The sequence below is a fragment of the Ursus americanus genome, chromosome 26 (genome assembly GCF_024610735.1).
Source record: "Ursus americanus isolate L20-20 chromosome 26, mUrsAme1.1.p, whole genome shotgun sequence".
In the NCBI taxonomy this organism is placed as follows: domain Eukaryota; kingdom Metazoa; phylum Chordata; class Mammalia; order Carnivora; family Ursidae; genus Ursus; species Ursus americanus.
This window is the reverse complement of record NC_142152.1, coordinates 33,208,144-33,221,144: the sequence shown is the minus strand read 5'-3', so window position 1 is coordinate 33,221,144 and position 13,001 is coordinate 33,208,144.

The window sequence follows — 13,001 nt, the reverse complement described above, 5'->3', positions numbered from 1 at the left end:
ATACTATTTATTTCTTTATATCGACCAACATATTATTACATTAGCTCTCTTGTGGTCAGAAGAGCTCTGAGATGCTGGAGGATACTGTGTGGTGAAGTTAGAGGCCAGGTGACCTGTGCAGCGACCCTGTGATGAGAACTGGGGCCCCGGGAGGCGAGACAGAGGACACCGAGCCCGCCGTTCACGTCTGGCGTGGTCCATGCCTCAGCTTTGTCTCGCAGTGCTCTGTTTTTAACAATTGTACTTAACCGCATCTTAAGAAAAACATTATGGCATCTCAAAGGAAACAGGGTTACCGAAAAAGAGAAAAGCCCTCACATGATTCCTTCTGTCTTCGCTGATCCTTGGGCTGTCATTGAAGAGTAATATGTACTCTGTGTGACACTTCCCATGATACCGCTGCTGATTTTCGGGAAGGAAGTAGGGAGGCAGTTGGTCCTACATGTCCAGGCTGGCCACACACGTGGCGAGTCACTCTGCCTCTCTCTGCCTCCATTTCTTCAACCATGAAATGGGAATACCTGTCCCTGTCCTTCCCTGCCTCACCCGCATACTGAAGGGTCAGGTAAAGAAGAGGAAAAATTCTATAAGGTGCCTTGATCCCAAAGGTGGGCAGAATACAGATGTCCCTGTGCTTTAGTAATGAAGACTTTCTTTTATATAGCGACTTGATTTTAAAAGCGTCTTTAACCTGATTCTGTATAGTGAATAATAACTGATATTTTGAAATAGAAATTGAGAATAGGTAGGTTTAAAGTTAAGGAGCTGTTTCATATTTTCAACCATCAGATAGTAAAAATTTACAATGTGTATTATGGTTCTCAGTGTGGGTTTAAAGTGTATCATTGCGCTCAGCTCCTTTGTAGAAGGTCCTGTCATTTGAGCCAACTTTGTCTGTTTCAGGGGCCGCATGGGGATCACAGCAAACCGTAGTCATAGCAGCATTTTTAGCATCTCTAGAATCTCAGCGGTTAGGAGCCTTAGAGCTTGCCCAGTGCCATTTCCCGCCAGAGGCGAGGTTCCTTCCGGTACCATCACTGGCGGGAGCGTGTGGGGCTCTCGCGGGGGGCTCTGGGGCAGGGAGCCAGCTGCTACCTCCCTGGTTTGCTGTGTACGTTTTGTTCAAGAATTTCCTTAAACTTGGAAGTAGTCATGTGTTACATCAGAACATGCATGCATTTTTAGTTTTAAGGAATACCGTCTTTTTAAAGGGCCTAGGTTTGTGATATTTTCTGGGTTTCTTTTTATGATTTCTTCCATTGGTTGTTTTCTCCATTTGATATAATTTGAACATATTTTCTTCCCTTTTTATTTGTGCCTTCTTCCATTTAGCATTTATGGTAGCAAGAAGGGAAGGGTTGATTTTTTTTTTTTAAAGTTTATTTAAATAATCTCTCCATCCAATGTGGGCCTCAACCTCACGACCCCAAGATCTAAAGTCGCATGCTCTACCGACCGAGCCAGCCAGGCGCCCCAAGAGTTGTTGATTTTTAAAATAGACTGAAATCATGACTTTTGTTTTTGTCTTACGTGGCAACTGGATAGATTGCTGATCTCTTCTTTAAGGGCCCTTCAAAACTAGAAGCCGTTCTTTTCAGGTAAATGCCTGGTAAGTGGCATGGGGTGCTCTGAGGAAGGGGAAGGCATGGTACCCCAAAGTAGAGTAGAGCGTCCCAATGCCCATGGCTGTATTTTCCTTCTAAGGAGCACATTTCCCAGAGACGTGGCGTCCCAGTGGAACCAGCTGCTGGGTAGGAAGGATGTGTAACGGTTTGTTGACTTTCCTTTATCAGGTCAGGTGCGGGGCCATCATCCAGCCTCGACATTCCACTCCAACTTTGCTCCTCTTTGGGAAATGGGGGTACCTCAATTTTGCTAACTCGTCCAAATTTTCATCAATGAAGTAAATCACTTGACTTGTATCTTTTCTTTTGGTTTTCTTTTCTCCCTCTCTCTCTGCGGGTTCCTTCTGCTTTCTCCCACCTTTCTAAGGGAAGCTGTGCTTGATCTTGCCCAGTCCAGGCCACCACGTTAAGATGAACCAGCCTTAGACTCGACCCCCTGTAACTGTGATTTTCTGTGTGCAGCCGCCGAATAACTTTGGACCATTTTCAACAGCTGCCTGATGTCCCGTCACACCAGCTATGTAGCGTCCAAGGTGGCCTGTGGGGCAGGAGAGTCACCAACCAGAGTGGATATGTTTCTAGAATAAAAGACCTCTCTTCAATGCCCCCTTTAATACCTCTTTTGAGACATGTGGGTGCATCTTGTCTCTGGCCAAAACTTGTTTTCAGTTTCAAAGGGCTGGTTCTGAAGGTGTCTTTGTAACTTTTTTGTTTCTGGATCTGTTAGTTGCCGGGGCAGCAGTTAGCTAAGCCCTCATTGCCTGCAGAGGGAAGGAGCCTGTGTTACATCCCGACCCCACGGGTTTCCTGCTTAGGACCAAGTACTCACCTGCCTTCCAGGAGGGGAACTACTCTGTTTGCAGAAACTTGTTGGTGTTTTGGGTTTTTTGTTATTTTGGTTTTTTTTATCTTTCCCATATTCTGTCTTGGCTTAGTGAGGTCCTTGACCTGCATAGCTTGCCTCTTTCTCTCCCACTCTTACTCCCAGTTTTCCAATATGGGAAATGTCCTTTTATTCAAGCAAGAAGCAAAAAGTGCTCTTAAGTGAAGTCTCTAGATAGGGTTTGCTTTGAAAGAAGATGATGGCTTATATTGGTTGTAAACATCAGTGTGGCTGGCAATTAGGACAGGTTTTTAGCCTCTTTGAAAAAGCCCTTCTGGGGCAAACCTTTGACAAAGTCACTCAACTGGCATGTAATTAGAATTTTATATGCATGGCTTTTTTTCTAAGTCTCTCTAGAAAAACGGAAGACCTTCTTACAATGCAAGCAATAAAATTATTCGCACATCGAGGATCAACTTTATTTTTTTATTTGCCTTTTATGCCATCTTTTATTATTTTTATTAGTATTACTCTAGCATTAATTCTCCCCAAAAGGAGTAGCATTTTTCTTCCTCCTCTTCTTCTTCTTCTTCTTCTTTTTTTTTTTTTTTTTTTTTTTGCTTGATGCCTCCTGCATTTAGTAAGTAGTTTTTTGTTTTGTTTTTTGTGGGGTTTTTTGGCTGCTTTCTTGAATCCCATATTTATAATACTTTATGGTTAATTTTAAAAAATTGATTAGTTCTAGCTGGGCTAGAAGCATCAAGTATTATTTTATAGTGAACTTTCCCTTTTCTGGAATTTATGTAGAAGAAGAGCTAAAGGTTACAAATGGGGGTTTTTTTTTCTGTAAATATGTATAGTTATTTTAATGTCTTTTGAATGCTTTCTTATAGTGATAATTGGTACTGCCATTGATCAAAGGTAAACAATACGGAGTTAAGAATTTTTATACTATGAACTATTCATTGAGAATTTTCAGAATTCCATAGCTACTTATCTTTAACACTTGTGAGAGGCGTGTATTTTTTTCCTTTCATGGTCTTAAAGTTAGTTTTCCCTTTGTTCAGGCAGGTCTGACTCATGGGTTGTATTGACTGGAAAACATACACGTATCCAAAAGCGGATGTATTGTAGAAATATGATGTTTTCTTGCTTTGGGGGTTTGGCCAGAAAGTTTTGTGTATGGGTGTTATTTTTAACAAAGCAGTAAGGGCTTACTTTTTACCAACCTGTGTGCGTGCCAAGATGTGTTTGTTCAAGCTTTAAGAAAAGAATAAACCTGTCTATGTACAAACACCTGTCACCTGACTTGGATTTGTGGGGGGAGGGGGGTTGGAATTACATAAGATTCTTAAAGAAACAACAGTATATATCAGTAATGCTTCTTTTTTTTATGATTTTATTTATTCATTTGAGAGAGAGAGAGCAGAAGCAGGGGGAGTGGCAGAGGGAAAGGGAGAAGCAGACTCCCTCCTGAGCAGGGAGCCGGACATGGGACTCAATCCCAGGACCTGGGATCATGACCTGGGGCGAAGGCAGGCGCTTGACCATCTGAGCCCCCCAGGCGCCCCTAGATCAGGAATTCTTCAAAGAATGACTCACGTTAACTCATACGAAAACTGCGTGGAGCTGACTGAAGGCAGAGTTCTTTCAACCACATGTGTCTGCTCTGCTCCGCGTACCTGGAAAGCCTGGAAGCGTCTCTCGGCACAGCGTTCTCCAGAGGTCTCGTCTCCCCCGTCGTGTGACCTGAGGGCTCCGGGAGTAGCCGCCCCGGATGTTGGAGGAGGCGGGCCTCGGCCTCGTGACTACGGCTCTCGGCAGCTGGTTCCCCGGTCCCCTTGCGACCACCCACCCCGTCTCCTGGGACTCAGCCCCCCTGAGAAGTGACTCTCCCCCTCTCCCCTGGCCCCTCATCCCTCACTTTATCCTCTGAAACACCCACCTTCCATCCCTCAAGGCCCACTTCTCTCAGGTCTCCAAAAACCAGTGACCCAGTTCGGTTATTTCGGAGGTAGCAGCGGTCGATGGGATGAGTCGAGGCTCGGGGCCTGCCTGGGTTCCCCGTCCCTGCATCACGACCGTAACCATTTATTGTTTTGCAGTTCCTGTGGGTCAAGAATTTGGAGCTGCTCAGCTGGATGGTTCCGGCTCAGAGCTGAGCCTCTCGTGTGTTTCCGGCAGGATGAGGACGTTGGCCAGGGCTGCTGTCATTCGAATGCTCCCCGGACCGTCCCACGGTGCTGGCAGCTTCCCCGCAGCCGTAGCCTCGGCTTCTGCTCGCCGGGTCAGGGAACGAGCCACGCTGGGCGCTAGTGGGAAAGTGCCAGGCTCTGAGCTGGAGGCCACTCCGGCTTCCCTTCTGCTTCTCACCCTGTCGTAGACAGAAAGATGGCCATGTGCTCATCTCCAGCCCTGCGAATGTGGCCCCTTATGTGGCAAAGGAACTGTCCTGGTGGAGTTAAGGTGAGAGTCCTGAGAGGAGAGATCATCCTGGATTACCCAAGGGAGGCCGGGTATAATCCACGTGTTCCTATGAGAGAGGCCGGAGGCCAGAGCGTAGGGGAGATGCTGTGCTGCTGGCTTTGAAGGGGGAGGAAGGGCCCGCAAGCCTGAAGCTACCAGTGGCCTCTGGACGGGCGAAGAGGTAGATTCTTCCCGAGAGCCTCCAAGGCGAGCCGGCCCTGCTGACACCTTGACTGGACCAGTGAGATTGATTGTGGGCTTCTGACCTCCAGCTCAGCGAGATGGGAGTTTCCGTCCAGAACGGCGCAGCCGAGAACACAGAGCCCCTGCTCCCCCAGCATGCAGGTGGGGGGCTCTCTTCCCAGGAGAGGCAGGCTGTCAGCATTTCTCAACCTGGCCCAGCTACCTGTTGCTCAGGCTGAGTCCTGGGCAAGTGCAGGTGGGAGCTGGGGGCTCGGTTCCTCTGCCCGGCCCCTGCTTGCGAGATAGAGGCTCCACGGTGGGCACTGTGCACGGAGAACCCGGGGCCCCAGTGCCCCTGGCACCTGGGGCAGGGGTTCCGTGCCGGGGGCGGCAAGTCTAGAAGACCCGAGGCTGCGGCCCACCCCCAGACCCACTGAGCCCTCAGCATCTAAGACCGGGTGTCACTCAGAGGGAAGCACGCCATCATCTCCAGCCCCACACAGACGCTGGACTCGCGGCTGCCTAGGACCTGGAGGTGGGGGGAGCAGGGAGGGGGTGTTCCGGGTAACATCCGGGCTGATGGCTAACAAGGTTTCCTTTTAGCCGTGCAGAGCATTCGCAGAAGATGTATTTTCCACTTACCTCGGGGGAGACAACATTTAAATCTCACGCCAACATAGACATAACACAAAAGACACCCCTCTTAACCACGAGGACACAAGAGCGCCGTCTCCCAGCGCCCTTCCAGGAGCACAGCCCTCCCCCTCCCACCTGCCTGCTCGGGACCAGCACCCCGAGAGCTTTTCTCAAGACATTTGGCTCCTGAGTTCAACCACCTGGAGCAGAACATTGGGAGGGAAAGAAATGCCTTCAACTCAGATGCTTACTTAGTTCATTATCTGGCCCAAGAGTAAAGTTCGTTGCCTTCTGCTGACCCTGGAGGCCCGGCGGCCAGTTTGCCTGCCGGACACTGTTCCTATGCTGCCCCCAGCTTAGAACCGCGGGGTGTCTTTTCTAAGGCTTGGTTTTAAACGGGATGCGTAAAAAAGCAACTTAAAAAAATTTTTTTTAATTTGCTGAAATGAAAGGCTGCTTGTCAGTTGTTCATGACTTTGTGGCCTGGCTCTTTTTGCACTGAGTTTTTTTTGCATTTCTTGGCAATAATGAGCCAACCTCCTGCTTCCGGAGCCCTCATTCTCGATTCCTATCCCCCTCTCCTCCCTCTCTCTGGCCTGAAACCAGCAGGAGAATTTCACTTTCACCACAAAGGATTCCCGGGGGGCGGGAGGGGGGGCTTCCACGGTGTGAGGCCCGTGGCCACGAGGAAGTGAGGTGGGACGACATCTGCAGGATGGCTTTGTGAGGACCACGTCCTTCGTGTGTCTCACTCTGATCCATTCTGGGATCCAGCCACAGACTCCGAACTGAGCCTGGTGCTTCCCGCGCTGTGTTTGCGTGACTTGGGTCAGGTATGCCGTGCATGCGGCTCTTGGCTCGAGCTGGAGTGGATGTGACTCCCCAGTGTCCCCGCCAGTGCCCCGGATTAACAGCCAGTCTGGGCACGTGTTCGGCTATTTATAAGACAAAGAAGAAATAATCCCCAGGGTAACACCAGGTGAAGCCAAAGGCCACGGCCTAAGCTTTGACAGAGAGGTGTGGGGTGAAGGGCTGGCGTGGGACCACCGAGAGCCCCCAGGTACCCCGTAAGTGCCCGGGCTGCGTGTTTACTTGGCGGAAGGTTCAGCTGTATGGGACTCGGAGCCACGAGACCGAGTCAAGACTCTCATTTTTGTGAGATAATAACATATGTCAAGTGAGGCCACCCATCAGGACTTCCCACACTGTGCCCCTGTGCTAGCTTCCGGCTGTGGCTGGAATCGATGCTGAACCCCCAGGAAACACAGATGAAGGCCACCCTGGCTCCGTCCACTGAACACTATGGCTTGAGCACAAGTGGCTGGTCCATCCCAAAGAGTGGACGGACCAGCCTGGCAGAACCCCGAATCGGCCTGGGGTGGGAGCCTGGGGAAGACCTCTGCCTCGACATCCTTCCTCCTCGCCATGCCGGATGCCACCGCTCAGCCCTGCCTGAGTTCTGACCCCTGGAGGACAAACTGCTCTCTGGGCCTCAGTTTCCTCACCTGCAAAACAGGGGTGACATTATTGTCATCCTTCTGTCCCAGGAAACTGGAACATTCTCTGGGGTATTTCTTGGTACTGTCAAGTCTATTGGAAGTGTCTGGATACTTTCAGACTGCTCAAAAATTGTAGTAGTTATGAAGGATTACAAATGCTGAGGGAGGGTCTAAGGCCGCTAATACACCATCAGCTCGAAGGTAATGGGGGGCGAGCCAGCTCTACCTGCAGGAGCTGGGCATGGCGGTCTGACCAACACCTCCCGCCAACACCGGGTTGTCACTAGGATGAGAAGGACCACGGAGTGCTGGAGTCAGAATTTCAGCTCATGCACTCTGGAGGCCGAAAACTCGAGCGATAGGGATAATCACGTTGGCAATCTTCCAGACCCACGGCGGCTCCCCCGGGGTCTTCCCAGATCAGGCGCATTTGCTCGGGAGCCTCCAAATGCCTGTCTGATGGTTTATTTCTTGAGTTTAGTGTGAGCACACGGGTGTTCACTGTCGTATTCCTTATGCCCTTTTGCACGTTAGGAATAGTTCATGAGGATTTTTTAAAGGACAACGTAGGCCTCGCGCCACCAGCAAAGAGCTGTCAGTGCGTACAGAACGTGGAGGAGAGGAACAGACGCGACAAGAGAGGAGGCCACCAGCAACAGCGCCGCATGCTGGGCCCTGGCTCCCACCAGCTTTAAAATATTTCCCTGGACAACTGGTAAGGAAGGCAGTCTGCCCCGAGCATGTTGGATGGTGAGAGGAGACCACCCAAGGACTAAAATTTTCACCCAGGGGCACCTGGGTGGCTCGGTCGGTTGAGCGTCTGACTCTTGGTTTCAGCTCAGGTCATTACCTCAGGGTCATGGGATCGAGCCCCATGTGGGGCTCTGCCCTCACTGTGGTGTCTGCTTGAGATTCTCTCTCCCTCTGCCTCTGCCCCTCTTGCTTGTGTGCTCTTGTTCTCTCTCTCTCAAATAAATAAATCTTTAAAAAGGTAAAATAAAAAATGTTTTAAAGATTTTATTTATTTGATAGAGAGACACAGCGAGAGAAAGAACACAAGCAGGGGGAGTGGGAGAGGGAGAAGCAGGCCTCCTGCTGAGCAGGGAGCCCAACGCGGGGCTCAATCCCAGGACCCCGGGACCATGACCTGAGCGGAAGGCAGACGCTTAACAACTGAGCCACCCAGGTGCCCCCAAAAAAGGTAAAATAAAATTTTAACCCAGATGATCCCCAGGGTGACTGAGCAAATGGTACAAAGTTCAGTCTGGGAAGCTGTGTGTGCTCACTCTTGCGGGCCCTCCGGTCTGGGGGCCCACGGGCCTATCAAAACAGGTGACTCATGGGATTGAACCCATTCACAGACCCCACTATGTGGGACACCCTATATTGAGCGTGCAAGGGGTAGGGGGAAGAGCAGGGAGGAGATGTTAAGATCTCTGTTCATCTGACCAACATAGGAGGCTTTCTGTGCTCCCCATAGTCAAGGTGTCTTGCTTCTATTCTCAGAGCTCGCAGCCCCCAGGGCTAGCCATTCTCCGCCTGGGTCTGGGCTCTGGACGGTTCTGTCAGTCTTCCTGAGGCCTGAGCATGTTCGCTAATCTTTCCGAACCCTGAGGGATGTAAAAATAATTTCCCCAGCATCCCACGCGGGTTCTTTGTGTGAAAGCAACAAAAACTACCTCTGAATAACTTCAGCAAAAAGGGAACGGATGACAGGAAATGGGAAAGCCCGTTGGACCAAAAGAACAAAGAGCCAGGCTTGGCAGGGGCTGGGGCCTGCTGGCCCTGGGGGCCTAAGGAACAAACACTAATGGGTTGCTTCATCTGGGCCTCGGTGCTGAGCAGAGTCTGAGCCAATGTGGAGGGGTGGGCAGCCTGCGACTGTGTGTGTGTGTGTGTGTGTGTGTGTGTCTGTCTGTCTGTCTGTATTTTTTCCTTCATCCTTGTGTCCCTCCAGGCAAGACTGAACCACCTAGGAGGGAAGGTTCTATGTGCCCTGGCTAGAGGACGGCCGGGCATCTTCTCTGACTGAATAGGTGCTAGTTCGAGGCCGTTCTTCAAAAGCCAGATGGGAGCATGACCAGAAGACAGGAGTCTAGACTCAGGGCAGAAACAACATCGGTAGCCCCACCCGCACCCCCATGTCCGCTCTGCCTTGTGGTTTTTGTCCAGGCTTTTTAACAACCCATCCGTCTCCCCAGCAGAGCCCAAAGTCCAGGACAGGGACCTTTTCCTGCACTTGTATCTCCCTAGGAGGGGTGGGGTGGGGTGGGAGGGAGTTCGGAACTGGCCTGATCACTGCGGAGCCGCCTAATAACTACTGATGGGATCGGGTGCAATCCGGTCAAAGAGACGAGGAATGAAATACGGATCTTTTTAACATACTTTCTGGCAGTTCAAAACGTCTTTGCACTCTAAGCTAAAGTGGCAAGGATTAAATATATCACACTGGCCTTGTGTCTCTGAGGCCTCTGTACCCTGGAAGCCCCCTTTGCCCCCCGTCACCCCCCCCCCCGGGGCTGGGCGTTTCTCTGCGGTATTGCAGATACTAGAATAAGCTTGCCTTTTACTGTCAAGACACTGCCTCCACCAATGAGGGTCTTATTCTTAGATAAAGTATGAAAGAAGGCTCATTCGATGTCAAAAATTCATTTCCATCCTTGAGAAAGAAAGGAATGCCAATCTCAGCAAAGTTGTGTCGATGTCATCAGTCCCCTGATGACGGGGCTAGTCCTTCCCGCCGCTCGGCGCCTCAGACGCAGGTCGCCCGCGTTCTCCCAGTAACTGGCGCACCTTCCTTCCGGAGCTGTGGTGACTTGGCGGCCGTGACTTCTCTGAGAAAGGGGCCCGCCGGCACGGGAGCCGGCTGCTCTGCTGCTCGTGGCCCGTGCGTGACATAGGCAGCGCTTCTGTCTCCTCGGCGACCTCAAGACCACTCGGGATCCATAAACGCGTCGGCCTGGCCTCTGGGGCGCAGGGAGAGGAACGGGCAAACTCCCGCCCACCCCGCAGTCTTATAGTTCTCGTTCCAGGGGTACTTTCCACAAAAACCTTGAAACAAATGAACAAAACCCTATTCCCTAACCCATTCCGTCAAGGGGCGTGTCCTGGGGTTTGCTAGGCCGGGAGGAGCGGCTCTGGGGCGTCGTGGAGCGCAGATGCCCCTTAGGAAGTCGGGGCGGCTCCTCTGCGGCCAGGTGAAGCCTGTGCGGCGACTCGGGGAGGCCCGGGACCTCACTGCACTTGGGGTCCTGGACACGGCACGACCGACCGGCACGGGGCGTCCAGACGCGCCTGCTCTGAGACACTGGGGGGGCAAGAGACATTTACAGCAAGAACACTGAGGCCCAGAAAGGTGGTGATTGGCCCATAGTCTGGGGAAAAGCCCCTCAGGGACGGCGCCACCCTGGACGTCATGTTGGTTTTTGACTTTAGAGATGTTTCTGAGAAAGAGAGAAACACAAACAGACATCACTCCCAGCCTTGTATACAGACACCCCAAATAAACAGAGCTGGGGGGGGGGGGTGAGGGGGACACAGGCAATTCGGAACCCGGCTTCTAGATGAGGGGCTGGGTCTCAGAGCTGATTTTGTCAGTTCGACAGCACCCCTCACATTGTGCGGGTACAACTGATGAAACGGGGGGCGCCCAAGCTACGCGCCGTCTTTCCTGGCAGCTGGCCCCGCTGACCAGAGCGCGCCGCCCCGCTCCGAAGGTGGCTCGGCGGCTTCGCCCAAGACTTCGGAGAGCGGCAGAGGCCTGAGGGAAGTGGGCCAGAAATGCCCCCGTGCTCTGCGTCCTGGCTCTTCGGCTCCGAGAGCGCCCGCCCAGGGTGCCCCGACAGCCGAAAGACCCCCCGAAGCCGGGGCCAAGAGTGGGTTTCAGTGTGTCCTGGTCTCGGTAAATAAAAGGGAGCTTGAGCCGCGGCTTCCGCTCTGCGTGCTGAGGCGGCAGCTGGCCTCCCAGAGGCTCCTGGGTGGCAGCTCCCCGGGGCGGGGGGGGGGGGGGGGGGGGGCTGAGCTTCAGCGGCAGGGAGTTTAGAGGTGGGTCACCTCAATGACCATCAGAAAAGTGTGATTATGTCACGTTCCCACTGAAGCTGCTCTGTGGCTCCCAACTGATCCTGGGTAGAAGCCCTAGAGCCCCCCATGGTCCGAGTCACGTGAGCTCCCCGCCCTTCTCGCTTGCCCCAGCACTCCCTGACCCCTTCCCGACAGGACACCTCCACTACCATCTTCTGCCGGGATGCGTCCCTCGTGGCCACTCTCAGCAGGGCCTTTCAGATTGCTGATCTCAAAGGAGCCTCTCCAGACCCCCACATCTTAATACAACTGATATTTATAAGCAAGTAACTTCACAGCCATCTAATGGATGCAGCTGTCAGCTCCCCACTGCCTGTCCCCAGTCTCCAGCTTTGTCCCCAGTGCCACCATAGACAGTCAGTCTGGAAGGAATGGCCACGGCCTGTCTGCAGCCCTGACCTGTAGCACAGAGAAGCTCCATTCTTTTCTGACCCGGGCTCCCCTCCAGACTGCAGAGCTGTCCCTTGGATGCCCTGACCTGGTTTCTTTCTCTGTGCCGGTTACACCCCCTGCTCTCTCAGCACTTCCCTCAGGCCCTAACATTCTTAACCACCAGAACTAGTCCAGGCCTGGTCTGGAAAAATCAGGATGTCAATGAAGTTTCTCCTGGGCACCCTCCCACACTTCCCTGGGCAGGCAGGGCCCCTGCTCCCTCCCTGGCTTCCCTCACAGCCCACCCCCAACACCTCACCCTGGGAGGGGCGGTTCCTGTGCCAGGGAAAGGGAGGTGAGAAACTAACTTGAGGGGCATCTGGGTGCCTCAGTCGGTTAAGCGGGCTGCCTTTGGTTCAGGTCATGATTCCAGGGTCCTGGGATTGAGCCCCACATCCGGCTCCCTGTTTGGTGGGGAGTCTGCTTCTTTCTCTCCCTCCTGCCTCTGCTCTCCCTCCCAGCTTGTGCTCTCTCTTTCTCAAATAAATGAATAAAAAGAAGGAAGGAAGGAAGGAAGGAAGGAAGGAAGGAAGGAAGGAAGGAAGGAAGGAAGGAAGGAAGGAGAAAAAAAGGAGGGAAGAAAAGAAAAAAGAGAAAAAAGAAAAGAAAAGAAACAAAATGAAACGAAACTAACTTGAGCTGGGAGACCAGGGAGACTATAGCTTCCATTAATCCTCAGACACATTTGCATGTTAAAAGGCACCAGCCCAAGATAAGAATCTCTAAGGCCTTTGGAGAGGAAGGGTGAAACCTTGGGGTGGAAGCCTTTTTGGGTCTTTAAAGAGACCTGGGGGTTACTGCTTGCCTGAGTGATTTGATCACTTACGCAACAGAAATATTTGCAGCTGCATGTGTAAAAGCCAACCTATCGTGGGTTTATGTAGTGAAGTTTCCTGAAGACTCAGCTGGGAGCATTTGCTGATCAAGCCTGGGGTGGAAAGAAGCCCTGAAATTGCATTCAGATTGGGCCCAGGAATTCTGTCAAATATTCAGGAGATGCTCCTACCAGAAGCTGAGGCTTGATCCCCAAGGGTCTCTGAGAGAAAAAGCAAACCTCTTCTCTGATTTCAGGAACCTGATGTCCCAGGGGCCACTGGAACCCAGCAAATCCAGCTCTGGGCCTCTTTGAAATCGCAACTCTGCAGAGGCAAGGGACAAGTGGAAGACAGGATGAGACTTGATAGTCTTAAGACGTCAGTACTCACCAAATTAATCTATACATTCAGCACAATCCCTGTCAAAGTCCCGGCTGCC